This window comes from Felis catus, chromosome C1 (assembly GCF_018350175.1).
Source record: "Felis catus isolate Fca126 chromosome C1, F.catus_Fca126_mat1.0, whole genome shotgun sequence".
Lineage (NCBI taxonomy): Eukaryota > Metazoa > Chordata > Mammalia > Carnivora > Felidae > Felis > Felis catus.
Genome location: NC_058375.1, coordinates 83,759,253 through 83,783,743, shown reverse-complemented (window position 1 = coordinate 83,783,743; position 24,491 = coordinate 83,759,253). Strand labels below are relative to the sequence as shown.

At 36.1% G+C, this 24,491-nt stretch overlaps 1 pseudogene; it reads right to left on the bottom strand.

Moving 5' to 3' along the window:
• LOC101084640 overlaps positions 1–15,853 on the bottom strand; it is a 42,158-nt pseudogene extending 26,305 nt beyond the window's left edge.
• Positions 15,854–24,491: the final 8,638 nt, after the last annotated feature.

Genomic DNA, 24,491 nt, shown 5'->3' with positions numbered 1-24,491 from the left:
ACTCCCTGCACAGAGTGCTCCAGCTTGCTCCCATATCAGCTTCACATGTCTTTCCAGGGTGGCCTCAGTGCATAGAATCTCAGGACACCTGGCCTGCATCTAATTGAGCTTTAGCTGTCCTAACAGGACACCCACTATGTGGAAATCACCACGACCAAAAGCCCATGCCAGGCACAGCTCCAACCAAGTCAGCAAAAGTCACTAAGCACACACAGTCCTCATACAGGAAGATGACATACAAGACCATTCCTTCAAGCTTAGGAGAAGTACCTGTTCCACTTAATCCATAGAAATAAACACAGAAAGTCAAGTAAAATGGGGAGACAGAGGAATGTGGTCCAAAAGAAAGCACAAGCAAAAAACCTCAGAAAAGAACTAAATAAAACGGAGATAAATAATATGCCTCATAAAGATTTTAAAGCAATGATCTGTAAAGATACATCAGGCTGGAGACAAGAATGAAGAACTCAGTAAGACCTTCAATAAAGAGATAGAAAATATTAAAAAGAATCTATCAGAGTTGAAGAATACAATAATTGAAATAAAAAACACACTAAAGGGAATCAACAGTTGACTAGCAGATGCAGAAGAACATATCAGTGATCTGGATGACAGGAAACTGGGAAGCACCCAAGCTCAACAACAAAATGAGAAAAGAATGAAAAAAATAAAATGAGGACAGGTTAAGGGATCTCTAGAATAACATTAAGTTAACAAACATTTACATTATAGGGTTCCCAGAAGAAGAGAGAAGTCATAGACAACATATTTAAAGAAACAGTAGTTCAAACTTCTGTGACATAGCGAAGGAAACAGACATCCAATCCAGGTCGAAGAAAGAGTTCCAAATAAGATGAACCCAAGGAAGTCCATACCATGACACATAATAATTAAAATATCAAATACTGGGGTGCCTGAGTGGATCAGTCAGTAAGTGGTCAACTCTTGATTTCGGCTCAGGTCATGATCTCATGGGTTCATGAGACAGCCCTGCGTTGGCTCTGTGCTGACAGTACAGAGCCTTCTTGGGATTCTTTCTCTCCCTCTCTCTCTTCCCCTCTCCTGCTAATCCTCTCTCTCTCAAAATAAATAAGTAAACATTAAAAAATGTCAAATGTTAAAGAATTGTAAATGCAGCAACAGAAAAGCAAGAAGTTACCTACAAGGAAAAACCTATAAGACTATCAGCTGATTGTTCAGCAGAAACTTTGCAGGCCAGAAGGAAGTGGTATGATATATTCAAAGTGCTGAAAGAAAAAAAAAAGAAAAACTATAAGCAAGAGTACCTGGCAATATTATTATTCAGACTTGAAGGAGAGATAAAGAGTTTCTCAAACAAAAGATGAAGGAATTTATCACCACTAGACCAGCCTTACAAGAAATGTTGCAGGGACTTCTTTAAGTGGAAAAGAAATGGACACATTTAATGTAAGAAAATTATGAATAAAAAGATGTCAAATATGTCAGCATACATATAAGATGTGGAAGAGGGAATAAAAAGGAAAAAAATGAAAAAGAAAAGCAAAGTGTTTTTTTCTTTTCTTTTCCCATCTTCTTTTTTTGGGGGAATGTATTTGAACTTAAATGAGCATCAGATTAATATAAACTGCTATTTATTTAGGACATTTTATATAAACCTCATAGTAAGTACAAACCATAAATCTATACTAGATACACACAAAAAAATAAAGAGTAAAAAAGTCAAACATAACACTAAAACTCATCAGTCACACACACACACACACACAAAAGACAGCAAGGGGAAAAAAAAAGTTAGTACACAAGAACTAAAAAAAAAACACCCAGCAAGCAAATAACAAAATGGCAATAAGCACATACCTATCAATAATTACTTTAAATGTAAATGGCCTAAATGCTCCAATCAATACACCTAGGGTGGTGGAATGGATAGAAACAAACAAAGCCCATCTATATGCTGCCTACAAGAGACTCACCTCAGACCTAAAGACACATACAAATTGATGAGGTGACTGGCTGGCTCAGTCTCTGGAACATGCATGCCTTGATCTTGGGGTCATGAGTTCAAGCTCCATGTTGGCACAGAGATTACTTAATAAAAATGAAAAGACACATACCAACTGAAAGTGAAGGGATAACAAAAATAGCATTTACTATATAGATGGAAGGGAAAAATAGCAGGCATAGCACTATTTATATAAGACAAAATAGACTTTAAAACGAACAGTGTAACAAGACACAAAGATGGGCATCACATAATGATAATGGGATTAATCCCACAAAGGTATATAAATATCTATGCACCCAACACTGGAGCACATAAATATATAAAGCAAATATTAATGGACATAAAATGAGAAATTAATGGTAATATAATAATAGTACAAGACCTTAACACTCCACTTTCATGAATGGATAGATAATCCAGGCACAAAATCAACAAGGAAACAGTATCAGTGAATGACACACTAGATCAGATGGATTTAAGATCCATCCACAAACAACTGAATACACATTCTTTTCAAGTGCACAGGGAACATTCTCTGGGATAGATCACATGTCAGGCCACAAAACATACCTCAATAAATTTAATAATACTGAAAATCATACCATGCATCTTTTCTGATCACAATAGTATAAAACTAGAAATAAATCACAGGAAAAAAACTGGAAAAAACACAAACAGATGGAGGCTAAACAATATAATACTAAACAACGAATGGGTCAATAAAGCAAAACAGGGAAATATACAGTGTTATAGGCCTATCTCAAGAAATAAGAAAAAGCTCAAATAAAAATAAAATTCAATACTTAAAGGAAAAAAGAACACAGCCCAAAGTGAGTATAAGGAAGGTAATAACAAAGATTAGAACAGAAATAAACGGGGGCACCTGGGTGGCTCAGTCAGTTGAGCATCTGACTATGGCCCAGGTCATGATCTCACAGTTTGTGAGTTCAAGCCCCACATCAGGCTCTGTGCTGACAGCTTGGAGCCTGGAGCCTGCTTCGGATTCTGTGTCTCCCTCTCTCTCTGCTCCTCTCCAGCTCATGCTTGCACTCTGTCTCTGTCAAAAATAGATAAACTTAAAAAAGATTTTTTTAAAAAGAACAGAAATAAATGACATGGAGAATAAAAAAACGCAACAGAAAAAACTCAATGAAACCAAGAGCTGGTTCTTTGAAAAGATAAACAGAATTGATAAACCCTCAGCCAGACTCATCAAGAAAAATAGAGAAAGGACCCAAGTAATGAAATCAGAAATGAGAGAGAAATAACAAGTGACACCACAGAAATACAAAGGATTATAAGAGAATATGACAGAACATTATATGCCAACAAATCAGACAACCTAAAAGAAATGGATAAATTTCTAGAAACATACAATCTTCCAAAACTGAATCAGCAAAAAAAAATTAAAAAATCTGAACAGACCAATTACTGGTAACAACAATGAATCAGTAATCAGAAAACTACCAAAAAATAAAAGTCTAAGATCTGATGTATTTACAAGTGAATTTTACTGAACATTTAAAGAAGGGTTAGTACCTATCCTTCTCAAACTACTCCAAAAAATAGAAAAGGAAGAAAAGCTTCCAAACATTTTCTACCAGGCCAGCATTATCCTCACACCAAAACCAAACACACCACAAAAAAGAAAAAACTATAAGCCAATGTCCCTGAAGAACACAGATGCAAAAATCTTCAACAAAATGACACCAAACTGCATACAACAATACATTAAAATGGCATTTACAATGATCAAGTGAGAATTATTCCAGGGATGCAAGGATAGTTCAATTCACAAATCAATCAACATGATACAACACATTAACAAAAAGGATAAAAATCATAAAATCATCTCAGTAGATGCAGAAAAAGCATTTGACAAAAGTCAACATCTATTCATGATGAAACTCAAAAAAGTATGTTTAGAGGGAACATACCTCAACATAATAAAGTCCATATATGAAAAATCGACAACTAAGATCATACTCATTGGTGCAAAAACTGAGAGCTTTCCCCTATGATCAGGAACAAGACAATGATGTCCACTCTCATCACTTTACTCAGCATATTAATGGAAATCCTAACCACAGCAATCACATAAGGAAGAGGCACCCATACTGGTAAAGTAGAAGTTAAACTATCAGTATTTGCAGATGGCATGATACTATACATAGAAAACACAGAAAATCCTAGACTCCACCAAAAAACTACTGGAAGTAATAAATTCAGTAAAGTTGTATGACACAAAATTACTACCCAGAAATTAGTAGTGTTTCTACACACTAATAATGAAGTAACAGAAAGAAATTCAGAAAATAATTGCACTAAAAAGAATAAAATGCCTAGAAATAAACTTAACCAAAGAGGTGAAAACTTTAAAATATTGATGAAAGTATTGAAGATGATACAAACAATGAAATTTCATGCGCATGGGCTGAAAGAATTAATATTGTTAAAATATCCCTATTACCCAAAGCAGTCTACAGATTCAGTGTAATCCCTACCAAAATATCAACAGGATTTTTTTCATAAAACTAGAACAGATAATACTAAAATTTGTATGGAACCACAAAAGACCCCAAAGAAACAAAGGAATATTGAAGGAAAAACAAAAAAACAAAAGTTGAGGTATCACAATTCCAGATTTCAAGATATATTGCAAAGCTGAGGTAATCAAAACAATATGGTACTGGCACAAAACAGCCACACAGATCAGTGGAACACAATAGAGAACTCAAAGAAAAACCCCACAAGTATATGGTCAACTAATCTCTGACAAAGGGGAGGCAAGAATACACAATGAGGAAAATACATTCTCTTTAATAAATGGTGTTGGGAAAACTGGACAGCTTCATGCAAAGGAATAAAACTGGGCCACTTTCTAATGCTGTACACAAAATAAATTCAAAATGCACTAAAGACCTAAATGTGACACTTGAAACCATAAAAATCCTAGGAGAGAGCACAGTAATTTCCCTGATATCAGCCATAGCAACATTTTCCTAGATAAATCTCCTATAGTCAGGGAAACAAAAGCAAAAATAAACTATTGGGACTACATCAAATAAAAAGTTTTCGTACCACGATGGAAACCATTAAACAAACAAAAAGGAAACCTACTAAATGGAAGAAAATATTTGTAAATGATGTATCTAAGAAGAGGTTAATATCCAAAACATATAAAGAATGTACATAATCAACACACACACGCACACACACACACCAATCTGGTTAATAAATGGGCAGAGGACTTAAATAGACATCTTCCCAAAAAAGACATAAAGATGGCTAACAGACATGTGAAAAGTTGCTCAGCATCGCTAATCATCAGGGACATGTAAATCAAAACCCCTATGAAATATCACCTTATACCTGTCAGAATGGCTAAAATCAAAAACACAAGAAATAACAAGTGTTGGTAAGGATGTGGAGGAAAAGTAACCCTCATACACTGTTGTTGGGAATGTAAATTGGTGCAACTACCATGAAAAACAATATGCAGACTCCTCAAAAAATTTAAAATAGAAATACTATATGATGCAATAATTCATATATATGTATATATATCTATATATAGCCATAAAAAGATGATATCATGACATTTCAGACAACATGGATGAACCCAGAGGGTATTGTGCTAAGTGAAATAAGTCAGATTGAGACAGTACCATATGATTTCATTCATAAGTGGAATTTAATCAAAAACAAAAACAAAAAAACCCAAATGAATAAACAGACAAAACAAAATCAGACCTATAAATATACAGAACAAACTGATGGCTGTCTGAAGGGAGGGGCGTGGAAGAATGGGAAAAATGGGTTAAGAAGAGTGAGAGATTCAGGCTTCCAGTTATGGAAGGAATACGCCATGGGAATAAAAGGCACAGCATAACGAATAGAGTCGATTATACTATAATAATGTTATATGGTAACAGATGGTAGCTACACTTGTGGTGACTATATCACAATGTATTAACTTGTCAAATCACCATGCTGTACACCTGAAAATAATATAACACTGTGTGTCAACTATATTCAAAACTAAAATAATAGTAACAATAAGTAAAAATATAAATGTGCAAATACTGGGAAATAAAATGGGAAGTATAAAATGCTCACCAATCTTAGCAGGAAGTCAATGCCTGAAATTGATAAATCAGGAAATAATGAGATATGTATATTATTTATAAATATAGCAATAAATTAAAAAAATTAAAAAAAAGAGTTGGGGTATCTAGTAGTCATAATCCAGCTGCCTCAAATTTCACTCTTCTTGATTTTCACCACTGCTTATTTCCCTTTTAATCCACTCATGTCAGCTCTTGTGAGTTTTCAAAATGTACATCTTGCCATTTTCACCCAACTCCTAAAACATACAGAGTTCTCCAGGGGGTTCCCATTGCCTTAGACTCAAATCTTTCACAGGGTGTTGGAAGGTCATGCATAGTCAAGTTCTTGCCTCTCATCACTTACCACTCCACTCTTTCCCTTGCCATCTATGCTTCAGCCACACTGACCATGTAGTAATTGGAAAATACCAAACTCCCAGCTACACTGGGGCTTTGAATATATGCTGCTCCTGTTGTTTCAAAATATTACCCTATCCCAGTTACCACATCCCTTTTACACACACACCTTCTGCTTCATGATAGTATCTCCTTTTTCTTCTTTCAATCCCCAGCTCAAGGACTTGGTTTGGGGATAGATATTGATGACTCTCAATACATTGAGATCCTCTGCCTAAACTCTCCTTTAGAGAACTTACTCAGTTTTCCATACTTAATTGTCTGTCCCTACATGCCTTTCTCCTCTGCCATTAGACTGCAAACTTCAAGAAATGACAGGTTTTCTCTTTCCTTGTTATTGTACACCAGTATGCAGTACAATACTTAGAATATAATAGGTGTTCCATAAATATTTTATGAATGAACAAATTAAAAATAGTCTAAACATCCAACATCTAGGTAAGTCTTACATAGGTCTGCCACTTACTAGCTATGCGACCTTGAGCAAATCATTTAACCACTCTGACTTCCTCATTTGCAAATCATAATAATACACAGTTAAAAATCTACTATAAAGATTATAAAGAGAGTAATACACATAGAAGTAAGTTTTTCTGTGTATATGCTATATAAAGGTAAGCTTTCTTTTTTTTTGTTTCTTTAAATCATTAATGATAACCTTGGTATATATTTGATCACATGTATTCTCTAAACTTAAAAGTAAAAAGGAAATGAGACAGCACCTCATCAAGAGCAGTGTGCTTCAAGGGGCAGTAGAATATCTATGTTTCCAGAGTAAAAAAGACAAGACTTCCCTAAGCTTTAAAGTTTTCAACCCAGTTCATCCTTATTCACATACTATCACCAAAACAAGTTTAACTGCAGCACAGTTCATAAGGACAAAGTATTTCTTTTGTGGCTGGAATAAATGAGACACATAATCTCATCAAATGTATATTCAGTAGGAATTTCACTCTGCCATCTGTGGGTTTCACATACTTCAGTGTTAACTCTGAATTTCTAACAGAAAATCCAGCTCTCAAGGACATTATGTGAATTTGTGACATGACAGTAGGACACTTGCTGGGAAGATAAAATAATGAACAAGTGAGATTTTTTTCATCTATCTAGGAGATTCATCTGTGACAGATGTAATAGTGATAATAATTTAATCATAATTATGCTATTATGCCATATTATTATGACAGTTAAGGTTATAATTTAATGTTACACCCTTTTAATTCAATAAAAGTTATTAATACTTTAAAAATCTTTTGCTAGTAAAGGTTTACATCTAGCCAAGATTCCCTTTCTCTTGATGATATGAAAATTATACGCTCAGATAAAAAATAAACCCATGGCTTGAGTGACAAACTAGGTATTAAATTTAGATTCCAAACAGATATTAATTCTGAGAGGTCTTGAGTAAATCCTTTACATTTTCACCTATGCATTTTCTTTTTTTTTAATTTTTTTTAATGTTTATTTATTTTTGAGAGAGAGAGAGAGACACAGAGAGTGTGAGCAGGGAAGGGGCAGAGAGAGAGGGAGACCCAGAGTCCTGAGCAGGATCCAGGCTCTGAGGTATCAGCACAGAGCTTGACATGGGGCTCAAACCCATGAGCCATGAGATCATGACCTGAGCTTAAATCGGACGCTTAACTGACTGAGCCTTCCAGGGGTCCCCACCCATGCACTTTCATTCCCTCTCTTCCTCTCTGAAACACTTGTTCACTGCTTCACCAAGGGGGGCAAATTTCCCTCACCAGTTATTTATCTTTTCACATTTACTGTTTTGACATCATCCAGCTGTGTTCTCTTCATGCTCAGACAGGAGCTGAAGTGAAAACATATATGGACATAAGACATGGGTCTGGGCAGAAAAAAAGAAAAAGAAGCTAGTGTGATAAGGCTGGCAGCTTGCCAAGTCTCTACTATTTTCATATGATTTCCCCTGAGCCTGGCTAGAAAGACTGCTGGTGGCCTAGCCAATCTAAATCCCATGGTAAGCCCTCCTGAGCATTCTCCCTCTTCATTAGAGTACTGAACCCGGTTTACAGACAGTACTGCAGGTCAACTCAAGCTCTCCAAAGTGAGTGAAAATACCAACTCAGTTTCTACTCTGTCAAATCAGTGACCCAGCCCAGTGCTGCTGAAAATGTAATGTGATGAATCACCTGGTGATCTGTTTAAAGCACAAATTCTCATTGGGTGGGCCTGACATAGTGATGGGATTCTGCATTTCTAACTAGAAGTCCTAGACCACAATTTGAGAAAGAAGGACCAGGAATACCATCTATACAACCCTACTTACACCATCAACTGACCTGCTTCTCTAATTCTCTTTCCCACTTCTCCTAGATTTCCACATTTTTACTACTCTGTTTACATTAAAAATTTAAAAAAAACATAATTTGACATGGGATGAATCACACTTATAAAATACCGCAAGAAGTATTTGATTCTATAATTTTTCTAAGGAAGAATGGTATGGTTAAACATACACTGGCTGTGTAATTATACAGAACTGGGTGTGAATTCCAATTAAAAGTTTAATAGCCAGGCAGATTTTAAGACAAGTTATTCAACCTCACAACAGTCTTCTCATCCACAGAGTGGAGATAATACCCACTTCACAGGATTTTTGTGAATAAAAATAAAACAATAACTGAATAAAATAACACAAAATAGTCCCTGAGATACTATAAGTTCTTCATAAATGGTGGGAAATAATGACCAGATATACTCAGCTCAATGGAATTACTTACTATTATACAAAATTATTTTTAAGTTGGAATTTAGTGTGCTAAATATGTCAAAGTTTAAGCAAATGCCTTTTTAAAAAAAAAGAAAAATCAAGGCATTATTAACTGTTATATGCTTGGCAAAGGGAGTCTATTTTTAAATTTTGAATTTCATTTGAGATAAATTATTTTGTATTATAAAGTGGATGTGTGGCAGGTTTTTTAATCAGCTTTCACCGCCTTTGAAATACATTTGTTAATTGGAAACAAAATAAGTGGCTTAAAATTTCTGTGGATGCAGCAACTCTAGTTAATATTTTCTAAATGGTGCTTGAAAATAAATATGTATGTATCAAAAAGTACTTGATAAGCAGCTAAATATGAAGAAAAACACCACCTTGCCCAAATCGCTAGTGCATCAAGATATATTGATGCATTGATAGAATGGTCTCTAGTAATTTGCTGCTAATCAGTTTTAAGAAATAGATGACAGCAAGGTATTTTTAAAGAGTTCTTCTGCAGCTGACAAGAATTTAGATTATGTGAACTGACTCACCATTTAAATTCAACTATACAGAATGGTGTGTTATTGATTCAGACAGTCCTTGACCTCAGGGATAACGCTTGCCCTAGCTGAGGAAGCCAACTTTTAGTTTGGAGTGTGTTGTCTTTCAGCATCTTTGCCTTTTGACAACAATAAAACAGAAAGTTCAGGAAAGCATACAATGAGTTAATGCAAACAAAGGTGCCCAAATTTACTTAAACTGTTCATGCTAGGGAAGAATTACAATCACCCATCCTAAAGAAAATCAAGTCAGGCTTAGTGAATATTTTTAACCACCACCCACTTGCACAGTTTGATTCACATTTTGAGGTAAGCAGCTCTGGTTTCTTTTCAGTGTCACTATTGTCTTTAGAATGAAAATTCGGTTTGAATTTCCTACAATGTCTTAGATTTGGGATATGAACTATGCTGCTGGCATGTGATTCAAGCTGTGTAAAGATGTATCTGATTCAGAATTGGAAAATTGTTTTAAAAAAGTTTGGAGAACATATTTCTTAGTGATGCCTTCTCTTTCACTCTCACAAATGGGAAAACAGAGCACCGTGATGAGGAGAATATGTTTTCTAAAAGGGTCTTCTCCAGTTGGAGAGATGCCAAATCCCATGGTTGAGAGCAGAGCTTTTCAGCCTAATATTTATTATTTCTTCCAGGTAGCAACAGTTTCTTGTTCTCTTTTCCATTAATTGTTTTTTTATTGCTTCCTTCGTCTTTAGAGAGATGATAGATGATATATAGATAGATAGATGATACACACACATTCTCATCCTCTCTCTTTCTCTCACTCTCACTCTCAACCCCAATCCTGTATATGGGTGAAGATAAAGAAGTACATTATATATCCACCAGAATTAATCTACAGGGCTTTCATCTTTGAAAGACACTATTAAGCTTGATGGTTTCCTTTTTAATGTTATCTTCTTTTGGTACATGCCGTAAGATAGAAAATGGCATTTTCAGAAAAGTTTCCATAGTCTGCAACACACACACACACACACACACACACACACACACACACACACACACATCTGCTTTAAGATGTATTCAACTCCTGATTATTCTGCAAATGGGAAATCATGGAATATACACATTATATATTTCAACACATTCATTGAAATCCATAGATAATCTTTAAAAGTCTTATCTAATTCAATCACTTTAATTTTCCTCTCAAATTTTCATCAAGTTGCTCACAAATAGCAAATTAATTCATTTGAAATCTAAAAGCTTTGATTATTTTCTGTCCTTTTTACAAATTCTGAAATGCCCCCCCCCAAATAATCAGTAAAGATTTGCAGGGGGGATGCTAAATTTAGACCCAGATAATAAAGACAACAGATTTTGACCCCAAATTAAAAATGAGATGTGCTTTTCCAATCAGGGCCTGGCAGAATGGCTTCTTCAAGGAAGGATAGTGAGAAGGGCTGTTCTGCCATCCATGAGGTACTGACCAGAGAAAATACCATCAACATTCACAATCGCATCCACAGAGTGGGTTTCAAGAAGCATGCTCATGGGCACTCAGAGGAAATTTGCCATGAAGGAGATGGGAACTCCAAATGTGCATTGACACCAAGCATAACAAAGCTGCCTGGGCCAGAGGAATAAGGGATGTTCCACATCGTACCCATGTGTGGTGGTCCAGAAAACCTAACAAGGATGAAGCTCTATACATTGGTTACCTATGTACCTGTCACCATTTTCAAAAATCTACAGTTAATGTAGATGAGAACTAACAGCTGATTATCAAATAAAGGTATAAAATTTCTAAAAGTTAAATTAAAAATGTATTTTTATGGCTATGAATCAACTTATAGCATGGCTATATGATTATATATATACATACACAAACACACATCATTTACACTAACACCTTTTTTTTTTAAACTTTTTTTAAAATTTATTTTTGAGGGATAGAGACAGAGCATGACCAGGGGAGGGGGAGGCCAAGAGAGAGGGAGACACAGAATGTGAAGCAGGATCCAAGCTCTGAGGTATCAGCACAGAGACCAACACAGGGCTCGAACCCATGAACCATGAGATCATGACCTGAGGCAAAGCTGGATGCTTAATGGACTGAGCCACCCAGGTGCCCCTATACACCTATTTTGATAGAATTTTTGTTATGTATCAGTTCACTTCGTCTTCTAATAATGTCATTCCATACACTCTTTACCTAGAAAACCCTACACTTACATTAAGACAGCTTGACTAACATAGCTATCTTTTGCAAAGTCTCCAAGACTTCAGGATGAAAAATCTAGAAAAAAAAAAAGTACCTCTTGGAATTGTAATCAACCTATATACTTAATTTCTTCCCCCTTCACAATGTCAGGTTTTTGAAGGACAGGGTATATATACACAATACATATTCCTAAAATTTTATGAATTTATTCTCACTCTAAGAATTTTATATGCCAAGGATCTAATAGGCAAACTGCTAAAAATAATTAAACAAATTCCTAATATTTTATAAGTTCCCAAATCCTATCATCTCCAATGATTATAACCTAAAGCAAATGATGCCACTATTTGTGTGCATGTGCATGTGCATGTGCATTTTGTATGGCAAAAGTACCCATTCAAGTACTTTTAGAAGTACTCAACATCTGCCAAAGCAAAGTGGGGCAAAATTTATGCTTAAAGAGTCGTTTAAAAAATGAGTGAGCCTTGCTAAACAACACGATACATATGGGAAAGAAACATAAATGGTGTGAAAGTACAAAGCAATCCATACTTATTTTATTACACAAGGACCTAAGTGTTATTTACCTAAGATTAGTGATATGCCGTGATTACTCTCTGCCTAGGAAATCACTACATGAACAGTTCAATACCACAACAGGGACACTGCTGCTTTTGATGGGCATAATTTTAGGTAAGGTAATTGCTTCCAGTGACCTTCCTACTTTTTTGTGTATTTCATAATATATTTTCAACATAGCATTGTCTACAGCTGAAGTTCTCTTCATTATTTCCACTTATAAATAAGAATTTTCCCTGTTATGTGCACCAGCCATTTGAATTCTAAAAATTCAAAACAGTAAGTCATTTTACAACCTTAGCCACAAAATAACCTACTTATTATTTTATTTATTTGTGATTCTACATATTTTTTCTACTGCTGTCTGCAAAGAGAAATCATAATGCAATACCCCAGCTTTAAATTTAAGAAATTCAGGCAGCAATTTTCGGTAGTCTTTCTTACAGACTAGTGTCTTTTGATATATTTAAAAGACTACAGAAGCTGTTACAATGATAATGGAAGAACCTTATACATTTTCATTGACATCAAGTTGCCATTGACATCACAGAATTGACAAGGTAATGGTTTTCACACATACTTACATTGACACCATAACATCAGAAGTGTCAGACACAATGGAAGTGTCTCCTACAAGATCTATTGGTATTTAAAAAAAAGGAGAAAAATAAATGCAAAAGATTATGGTAATATAATATTATGTCTCTTAACATTTCTAATTGTCCATAAATTCATCTGATTTATAATGAACTCCTGTTGCAGACGTCAGCTTTTTCATACACACAAATTTAGGGAATGGGAAAGGTGAGAACATTGGAGGTGATGAGTGTGAAGGCTATTGTAATAGATATAAAGATAAACTTTATCTGCAGTTAACATTTATAAAGTACAATGTACAATTGTTCAAAACCAGGAACAGACTGTGGTAATAAGAAAATAGTCAAGGAACTCACACCAATTTGGTATTTTAGGTTAATTGCTTTATTATTAATACAGAGAGGTTGCACATTAGTTCTGTATAATTAGACAGAAATTATGCAGTGTTTGGTAATTGTAACAGAATTCTGTAGTTTGCTATAACTTCATGCTGAACCAATATCAAAAATAAAGCATTACAATCTTTAAAAAGAGACACATAGTTGGCATCAGAGTATTACTAGAAGCAGAAGCTGATATATGACAGATTTTCATTATTTCTGTGAGGTAAGTTAACTCGATCATATCTGCATGACAGAGTATTTATAAGATACTAGATGATATTTTTAGTGTAACTGGAAGTACCTCCAGCAGTCAGAGCTTTAACTTGTTTTCTTCCCATTTATAGGCACTTTATTTCTGTATAACCTGATTCAGTTTATATTCTTAAATTAAGACTCTTTAGAAAAGTAACTGAGACTGGATCTTTTCTGTGACCTTTGTTAAAATTATGCTTATCTGAACAATTAATTTTTTACCTCTCTTAACTGTAGACCATCTATGTTTCAAAGATGTGCCAAGCATTGGAGACAAAGAGATGACCAAGACAGAGATGGTCCCTGTGCTTCAGACCTTACGTATCTCTATGGGGAAGACCAAGCTGAACCTTTAATTTCCTAGTGGTTATTTAATTGCAGCACAGTTGAAAGGTATCCTGGAGAAAACCTGGTGCCAAGAGAGCATATAAGAAGGCAGATCTGAACTAGTCTTGGAGACAGGTAAGGTTTCTCAGAGGAAATGGTATTTGTCCTGAAACCTGAAAACTGAGTAGGCTAGCTGGCAAAAGGAGGGGTAATGAGGAAAACATTCAGAGTAGAAGGACAATTCTACTTGAAAGCCTTGAGGCACCAAATATGAATATGGAATAAGATCGTGCTGGCACTCTGTGTTCCTTTAAAAATGGGTTTAAACTGAGAACAAACTGAGGGTTGATGGGGGGTGGGAGGGAGGGAAGGGTGGGTGATGGGTATTGAGGAGGGCACCTTTTGGGATGAGCACTGAGTGTTGTATGGAAACCAATTTGACAATAAATTTTGTATTAAAAAAATAAAAAATAAATAAAAATGGGTTTATTTTCACTCTACATATCTGAATAAAATACACCAGAGTGAAGGAAGCTATGAAGAAGGAGCATTGTTCACCTTCCTCTAAATTGGCCACTGTTGCCAGATCAATGTATCTGATCTGGAGAGCCTTCATCATGCTGCCATTTTGCCTGTTTTCACATGGTTTTCCCTATCCTTCCCACAATTTATCTCAGAATATTTCTGCTTAGAAGACCAACGATTGCTCTTTTTAAAATTTTTTTAAAGTGAATTTAATTATTTATTAAATAATTTAATAAATATTATTATTTATTTTATTTATTTATTATTTTAGAGAGAGAGGCAGCATGTGCACACGTAGGTATACACACACACACACACACACACACACACACACACACACACACTCAAAAGTGGGGGAGGGGTAGAGAGTGGGAGAGAGAAAGAGAATCCCAAGCAGGCTCCATGCTGTCAGCACACAGTCTGACATGGGGCTTGATCTTACAAAATGGGAGATCATGACCTGAGCCAAAATCAAGAGTCAGTCACTTAACAGACTGAGCCAACCAGGTGTCCCTACAGTGAATTTAAATCCAACTAATTACATTATGTACACCTTGAACTTACTTGTCCCTGAAATTCCCAAGCAAGTTATTCTTTTAAAAGCGTTCCAGGTTGGAACTACACTAATGAATAAAAACACACATAGTCCTGCTCTCATAAAACTTATCATCTAACAAGGAGTCAAACAAAGTACAGCAAGCGTCAATACATAAAACTGTGAAATTATGAAATATTTCCAAAATATAAATTAGATTCTTAGAAACTGCAAGAATAAGAGAATTCATTAATTCTGTCAATTTACTCTCTGCCATACATTATACTAAGACCTAGAACTATATATTATATATACACAATTTCAAAACTAGATTTATTGCAATTCAACTAAAGTTTATTGAGCACTTACTGTATTAAACACTGTAGTTCTATTTTTCTTCTCACTCAGTTTCCCCAGCCCAGCCTCCTTGCTGTCCCTTGAACATGCCAGGCACCCTCCCATCTCAAAGCTTTGCACTTGTTTCCTCCCTGGGGAAGTTCTTCCAATCCTAAATTATCTCTAGGATCATTCTCTCACTTTCCTCACTTTCTCCAATGTCGACTTCACAGTAAGACATTCTTTGGTCACCCGGTCTAAAATTGCACGCACATCTCCTTCTCCACTCAATACTTCATCTATCTCCATAGAAAATGTTTCATTACCATTTAACATGCTAAATATTTTATATGTTTTATATATTTGTTGACATGTATTTCCTATCTTACTTATCACTTGCAAGCTCCTAGTGTTCAGGATCATATCCTATGACAGTGGGATCATTAGCATTTTTTATACATACAGATTACAGGGAATTATTAATTAATTTGGCAGCTTGCTGGAGCTGATAATCCTTTTTTATCTTATTTACCAAAATAAATTTGGGTAAATTAAGCCAAATCTAAGTAAATAACCAACTACTGGAGAAAATGAGAATGTGTTAAATATGGAGAATAATAAAATCACACTTTGAAAATGAATTTTTAATTTTTTCTTATTATAAAATCAATCATGCTACAGGAAAAAATAGAAAAAACAGATAAAATAAAATCAATACAAACCATATTCTCAAAACCCAACTATAATCATTGTTAATATTATAAGAATTTCTATATCACAGATAGGATCATAGTAGTCATACTACTCTGTAAGGTATTCAGCCAGTGTTCTACATGCCTAGATGCTCAGGCCTCTCCTGGGTGGTCTCGGATCTGCTTCACATAGGCACACTTGACATGGGGATCCTTACGGATGAACCCACTTAGTGTCCACCCTCACTAATGAGTAACCAGGAAGTATGAAGTAGTTAACTTCCTACAGGGGAAAATGGATCAACCGAGATGCCAGTAGATACATTCAGCCCCTTTTCTATTCCCAACCCTCATCCTCCAGAGTCTGGTTATATAGTTTATATGGCTTCTTGAGAAGGATTCAGTCTCACTGGTCCAATCATTGGTTTCACTTAGTGGGGACCATATCAGTAATGCCTTCTCTAACTATTGACTCTCCCTTCTTCCCTGGCCTCACTCTCTCTGTGCCTCATTTCTGTTTTCTGGGATTGCACTCCCTAATAAAATAATAGCACATAAATCATCTGCTGTTGGATTTGCTTCCAGGGAACCAAGTTAAGACACTTCATTTTTCCCTTAAAATATATGTTAAATATGCTTTTCTATCATTGTCAATCCTTCTATATATAATGGAAATTCAGTAAGATCACAACCCTGTTTGTCTTCTTTATTGCTTTATCATCAGTACCCAGAGTTGTGTCTGACATATAGTAGGTGCTTGATACATTTTTACTGAATATAACAGTTTATCATTGCTGTAAAGTATCTACCTTACCTAAATCTTTGCTAGATTATATATGCCTCAATATATATACTCAGACCATAACCAGACAGACAGTCAAGTTGTTTTACCTAACTTTACCCATTTTAATCTACCAAGGTTATGCAGCAAAATCTTGGCTCAGACACATGATTATTTTCCACATTCTTAACTTCTTTGGGTCAAAGGATATGTACAATCTTAGGGATGTTTTATATGCATTTGCTATTCAATGTGAATAAAAATTACGACATTCTATTTATTTTAATTTGTTGGCAATTCTTCTAGTCCACCAGGATATTTTCATAACATTGACAGAAGAAAAAGGCATAACCTGTATTCACCAGTTTCATCAATTTAAAAACCACATGCTTTTAAGGGATGACAATGGACTGATCAGTAAATTCAAGCTAGCACATTTGAAATAAAAATTTAAACCTTAAAAACCCTTGCTGCTAAAAAAAAATCTTTTTTTTTTTTATAATAGAATCTCCCCCGCCATATCCTTCCCAATAGTAATTTACTTTTCGTGTCACAGAACTCAGCACCAAACAAATTACACACCTTATCCATGGTTATAAGCTCAAAATGCTCAGACTCATGTTTTTCACTATACACCTTGGGCAAAGTGATTCGAGGGTGTTTTTTTCTGATAGTAAAAGAAATCCTGGAAGCTCTTTACAATTATTCCTGCATGGATCAACGTGGCATACAGCAACAGTCCAGAGATCAGTATGAGACATATTTGAACCTGAATCCATGCTGACAGAGAAATACTTTCTATTCGCCGAATACTTGAAGTACCTCATTTCCTATGAACTGGATTATCTCTTCATAAATTGTGGGCAACAACTAAGATGAGTTTAGCTCCTACCTCTGTTACCGAATAGAGCCAGCTGATCTGTGAGTAATAGAGACAACAGAGTAATCAGTTTCAAAAACCAAACATGTTTATTGTTTGGGAAAATAATCAGTCCATTCTCTGCAAGAAAGGAGAAGCCACATTCAGAAACCTATTTGCTACAATGAGTTTGATTGAACGACCTCATACCAGGCTTGGTGTTACAACTTTATGTTGGAATTTGGAGGATTGCTCTTGCTTAGTATCAAGTTAATTATTCCACATATAAATTCAAGTTGATAGATCCCAGCTAGTCATCTAACAGCCTTTATCACACTATTTTACATCAATCAAAACAATGCCATTCAGTATCACTACAAACAGTGAAAAAAATAAAAATAATAAATAAATAAAGGCTTTTTTCTTTTCACTTGAAACATTTTTTGACTACCTCAAAAGTTCTTTGCAATATCTGATAAACATATTTAAATATATGTTTTCACATCCTCTTTAGAAGTTTCAATTAAACATGTATCTTTTAGTGGGGACAATAGAACCATTACACTGATGAAAAATAAAATCACCAGGTATCTAACAGAAAGGTTAGTGAGTAAATCAGGCTTCATGGGCTAGATGTAAACCACAGCTAGAACTCCAGGGACTGAAATAAAACCTGTGGATGTCATCAATGCATTTGCTTTAACGTTGTTCAAACTTCTCCTGGCATTTAAAAAAGTACATATTGAAAAGGAGAATATACACCAATGCAGTCTAAGGACAAATCCTGAGGCCTCTCATGTATAAATGTGTTCAATTTGATACTTTTAGTTCTGTGTCTATGGAGAAAAAGAAATTTATGCTCAACCCCAGCCTACAAATTTCTGTATGCCTATTGACATAATATGTAGATGTCCTTGGCCAGATAAAAAGACAAAAAGAAAACTGCCTGCCTGCCTTCACAAGCCATGAAGCACTGAAAACCCTCTCAAAGACCTCTCTCTAATCAAAACAATTCTCCAAGGCTGAATGATGGTCTGGGGGGAAAAAATAAGATAAAATAACAAAGAGAAAAAATCCAAACTTGCACATTTTTGACCTGCATCTGTTGAAATATAATGTCTTACAAATAAACAAAAAATATGAAACTCTGATAAAATGTTTCAATGATGTTTATTTAAAAAAAGAAAGAAAAAGAAAAGAAAGACTCAATTATGGGATAAACAATTCCAAGGGAACAAAAGCTATAGCATTCATGATAAATTGCTCTTTATTTCATTTTAAAACATAGATATGGCTTCACATTTTATATATAAAACTGTGACAGATTCTATTCTTTATAAAGCAATTCTGCTTTTTCTTATGACTGCACACATCTGGAGTCCAGTAAGTGATCAACTGATAGATTTCAGGCATATTTTGCAGTAAACAGCATCTCCAAGTACTCTATGTAAGTTTACATCTCACTTCTAAGGTCAACTATCTGCATTAATTTTAACTTTAATTTTTTTTTAATATGAAGGAAATTTTATATGAAACTTGGACTTGATTCTTTAATGACTGAGTCCTATTAGGCTATATCTCTAAAAGGGGTACTGCCTTCAAGATTATTGAAAAACTGATTCCATTTAAATGGAGTTTTGGCAACATAAAAGAGATTACTGTCATATTCTCAAAGCTACCCTGCTTCCAGAATCATAAATGATCTTCATTTCCTAAATCAATACATTCCTTATGCACATTTTCTTGAAAATGTCAATTCTGTATATTTAGATTTAACAAATACTTTATTCTAGCTCTTTTCATTTCTTTTGATTACTGGAGATTGTTCTGACATCATGCGGAGATGTATAAAGACAAATATTAAATGTCGCACTATACCAGTCATGTCAGAACCACTACTGAATGAGCTTTTCAATGCTAAGCCACATGACAACTATACAGTTTCTGCCAGACATAAAGTGGACTTGTATTCAGTTGGCATTTCAGCACTTCTTTGGAACACAACCACTTTTTAGAATTACAAGGTTACTTAATTGAAAGCAGATTTTAAAATTATAGTAGTTGTAAAATACTAGGAGCTAAATTTTCACTTGTGTACTTAAAGCTGTTATTTGGAGCTGAATCGGGCAGGCAGTTTAACAAGCAACAGGAAATGTTTAAAATCACCAAGATCATTATCCAGTGAAATTAAAATCCCAAACCAGAGGGCTCAGCATTACATGGGAATTTGCAAGTGAAACCAGCATCATCATCAGGAACACATCTGGATAGGTAAGACTATTAGATAACACTCCAACTAGGGAGGCCAGGAAGTCCCCAGCACGAGGGAAGTCACGCTTTCTGGGGTTTCAGACATGGACTCGGATATACAATGAAGAGAACTGTCAGTTCAGGTCAAAGGGACTATGTTAGTGATTCTGTGGTGTGTGCTCATGTCTACATATGTATGTGTAGACCCTTTTTCCCAAGCCTTTTTCCTAGACCTACAGGTTGGGTAGAAACAGATGCAGAGTGTGAGATCAATGGTCCTGAATTGACAGCAGCAAGCAAGGAGCATGCTACAAAGTTGTAGGAGGCCGAATAATGGCACTCTATAGACATCCATGTCCTAGTTTCTAAAAACTGTGAATATGTTACCTTAAGTGGCAAAAAGGACTTTGCAAATATAATTAAGATGGAGAGATTATCCTGGATTCTCTGGCTGGGCCCAATAAATAGGTCCCTAAAAGGGGGCCAGAGGGTCAGAGTCAGAGAAGATGTGAAAGTGGAAACAAGAGAGAGAAGATGCTATACCGGTAACTCTGAAAATGGAAGAAGGAATCACAAGCCAAGGAATGTGTATGCTGTCTCTAGAATCGGGAAAAGGCAAAGAAGTAATTCGTCACAAGAGACTTCAGAAAGAATCAGTCATGCTGACATCTCACTAGTGAATCATCTGATCTTCAGAATTATAGATAAATTTGTGGAAATTTGTACAGATGTTTTATGGCAATTTAAAAAGAGGCAGCTTATATTCTATCAAGAAACCTTTACCCAGCGCCCACTTTCTATACACAGTGGTGACCAACTGGACTTACTGTTCCACTCAGCTCTTTAGATATGTTTCTTCTTGACCTCCCTTTTTTAAGAGCATTTACTTTAGAGAATTTGCAACTGTAAACACTCTCTCTGCCGCTTTGACATGTGAATCTTCTCCCAGCCTCTTACCAGGTTTATAACACAAAAATGTCTTTTTCAAACACCTAACAGCTACCCTTTTGAATTGCAATCACCAACACCAAAGGAAATAGTGCCCCTATCTACCAGTCTCTATGCAAGAGTAGGAACCTAACTTCCATAAGCACCAATTAGCAACACAGATGCCCTAATCACATTCACCAACTTCCTCCCCAATGTCCTCCAGTACTTTTCCACTGGCATTCACAGAATTCTCTTTTATGTCTTCAATTATCTGTTTCCTCAGGTATCAGTTATCCCATTTTTTATTGTTGTCTTCTCTTTCCTATTATTGGCTTTATTCCATAATTAGAATGCTTGCTTATTAGTTGATGGTTACGGGGTTGATTAGTGTAGCTGCTAATATTTTTATTTTATTTTATTCAGTTTTCCTCTGCAGTTGTTTCAGGCCTTTTATCCTAACAGCATTCTCACTTAAATGAAATGGCAGAAGGAAAGCTCTGTGTAGACTTGCAGGTACATGAGCACAAAGTTCACAGGAAGGCTCAGGGTTCTCTGGCAATGGAGAATTTTAGTATATTTCTCTGCTATATAGGGAGAACTGCCTTTCCTTCATACTTTACTCCGTGTTTACTCGGGAATGCAATATTACTTCCATCCTGACTTGACTTCTTCCTTTCTTACACTACACAGAATCTTTTCCACCTGGTGAAATTTTCTGCAAAAAGATTATGATGATTGTGAATGTCCAGGACAGAGATGATGATGCCATCTGGGCCCAACCTTTCTGACTGCCAACCATCCCCAGTCTACTCAGGCTCTTTCTGATTTAACTTTAAGCTTCTCTGGGAGTCATTTAAAAAAAAAATTTCTTTAAAAATGTTTATTATTGGGGCGCCTGGGTGGCGCAGTCGGTTAAGCGTCCGACTTCAGCCAGGTCACGATCTCGCGGTCCGTGAGTTCGAGCCCCACATCAGGCTCTGGGCTGATGGCTCGGAGCCTGGAGCCTGTTTCCGACTCTGTGTCTCCCTCTCTCTGCCCCTTCCCCGTTCATGCTCTGTCTCTCTCTGTCCCAAAAATAAATAAAAAACGTTGAAAAAAAATTAAAAAAAAATGTTTATTATTTTCAAGAGAGAGAGAGACAGACAGACAGAGAGAGCATGGGTGGGGGAGGGGCAGAGAAAGAGGGAGACAAAATCCAAAGCAGGCTCCAGGCTCCGAGCTGTCAGCACAGAGCCTGACTCGAACCCATGAACTGCAAAATCATGACCTGAGCCAAAGCCGGACACTTAACCGACTGAGCCACACAGGTGCCCCTCTAGATGTCCTTCTTTTAGAATTGATCTTATTCTGCTATTTTGTGCCAATGAATGACTCTTCTCACTTTTCTTCATCATTCTCCTTTAGTCTGTGAAGATTTCCTTGAAATCCTCAAGTACTGTTTTCTCTTTTTCCAGCACTTTTGTGGTATCAATCATATGTGTATGTGTATTTCTTTCATTCTGTTGGAACTTGGGGGACAGATAGTACACCCAAATGTTCAATTTGTCATTTCATACCTGACCTTCTGTTCTTGAAATGTTCTGTTACATATTTCCACAGATTGGGCTCTTCGACCTCTCCCCCTAAACTCTTTTTCTATTCACTGATTATCATCAAAAAAAAAAAAAAGGAAATAAGATTTTAAAAAGAGAGGGGAAAGAAAAATAAAAAAGAAAAAAGGAAAGGAAAAGAACAGAAAAGCGAAAATAAAAAGAAAAGAAAAGAAGAAAGAAAAAGGAAAGAAGGAAGCCAGCCAGCCTCTTTCTTTTCTGTGTCAACAAATTGTGCTTTCTTTAGCCCCTATCCAGAGCCCTGGGCCTTTGTTTGCATTTCTAAAGACAGAATTCTCTTGTAAATTTCAATGAGACTTATACTCCATCTCACATTGCCTACCTCCCTCACCAGCTTCTGCTAAGGAGAGAAACTGTTCCATCCCCAATGGTACAAGTTACACCATCTCTATTAGAGGGCAGACACAGGTACAGGTGGTTTGAGTTTTAAATATCACTTCCTTCCTCTTACATTTTATCTTATACTAAATGGAAAATCTTAGAGACAGCCTTATTATATATGATGTGGGAAGAGGTTTGTCAAAATACATTAAAAGAAAAATGCCAATCAATCCCTCCTTCATCTTTTCCCAACACAGAGATTTGGCTCTTTTGTTCACGACAATATCCAAGATCTGTTCTGACTAAAGAGCCCCAAAAGGCCAAGGTGAGTGAATGATTACTATGCATTATTGTATCTTTCCTCTGATAATTGTTCAGTGGACTTGTTTCCACCTAAAAATTTGTGTTTCCTATGCACTTTCTTGGTATGTAGAAAACAGTAGGAATTAAAAATCATCTTGTCCACAGCTATCCAAAATTAGGGAATTAGAAGGGTGGGACTGAGGATGACAACGGTTTGGAGACATATATCTTAATTATCCACTAAAGAAATAAACTATTTTCCTCTTTTGATTTAGAAAGTAAAATTGCTGATTTAGGAACTGAAAAAGCCACACCTGGGTGGCTCGGTTGAGCACCCAACTTTTGACTTCAGCTCAGGTCATGATCCCAGGGTCGTGGGATTGATCCCTGCATTGGGCTCTGTGCTAACAGCACAGAGCCTGCTTGGGAGTCTCTCTCTCTCTCTCTCTCTCTCTCTCTCTCTCAATCTGCCCCTCCCCTGCTCATGCTCTCTCTCTAAAGGGGAGGGGAGGGGAGGGGAGGGGAGGGGAGGGGAAGGGAAATCTGAAATTTCCTAAGAAAGAAAGGAAAAAAATCAATTAATATAGCTTATAACTTTACCTGCCAATCCCAAATCATTCCTTTCCCCTTCCTCCCTTCCTTCTTTTACTCATTCCCCCTTTCTTCCTTTCTCCCTTCCATCCAGCCATCTGTAAATATTTATTGAGTACCTAATATGTATCAGGAATTTTCCTGGGGATTATAAACATGAAGATGAGTAAGGAAGGGCACTTTGCTTTCCAGCTCTCAGAGTCCAACAGAGCAATTAGTTATGGCCACACACAGTAATGATGTACCCCAGCAGTCTAAGGACTGACTGTTACAATTGATATTATTTTTTTAAGGTTTATTTATTTTTTTTTAAATTTTTTTCAATGTTTTTTATTTATTTTTGGGACAGAGAGAGACAGAGCATGAACGGGGGAGGGGCAGAGAGAGAGGGAGACACAGAATCGGAAACAGGCTCCAGGCTCCGAGCCATCAGCCCAGAGCCTGATGCGGGGCTCGAACTCACGGACCGCGAGATCATGACCTGGCTGAAGTCGGATGCTTAACCGACTGCGCCACCCAGGTGCCCCCTTTTGAGAGAGAGCATGAATGGGAGAGGGGCAGAGAGAGAGAGAGAGAGAGACGGAGGATCTCAAGCAGACTCCACACTGACAGCAGCAAGCTCGATTTGGGGCTCAAA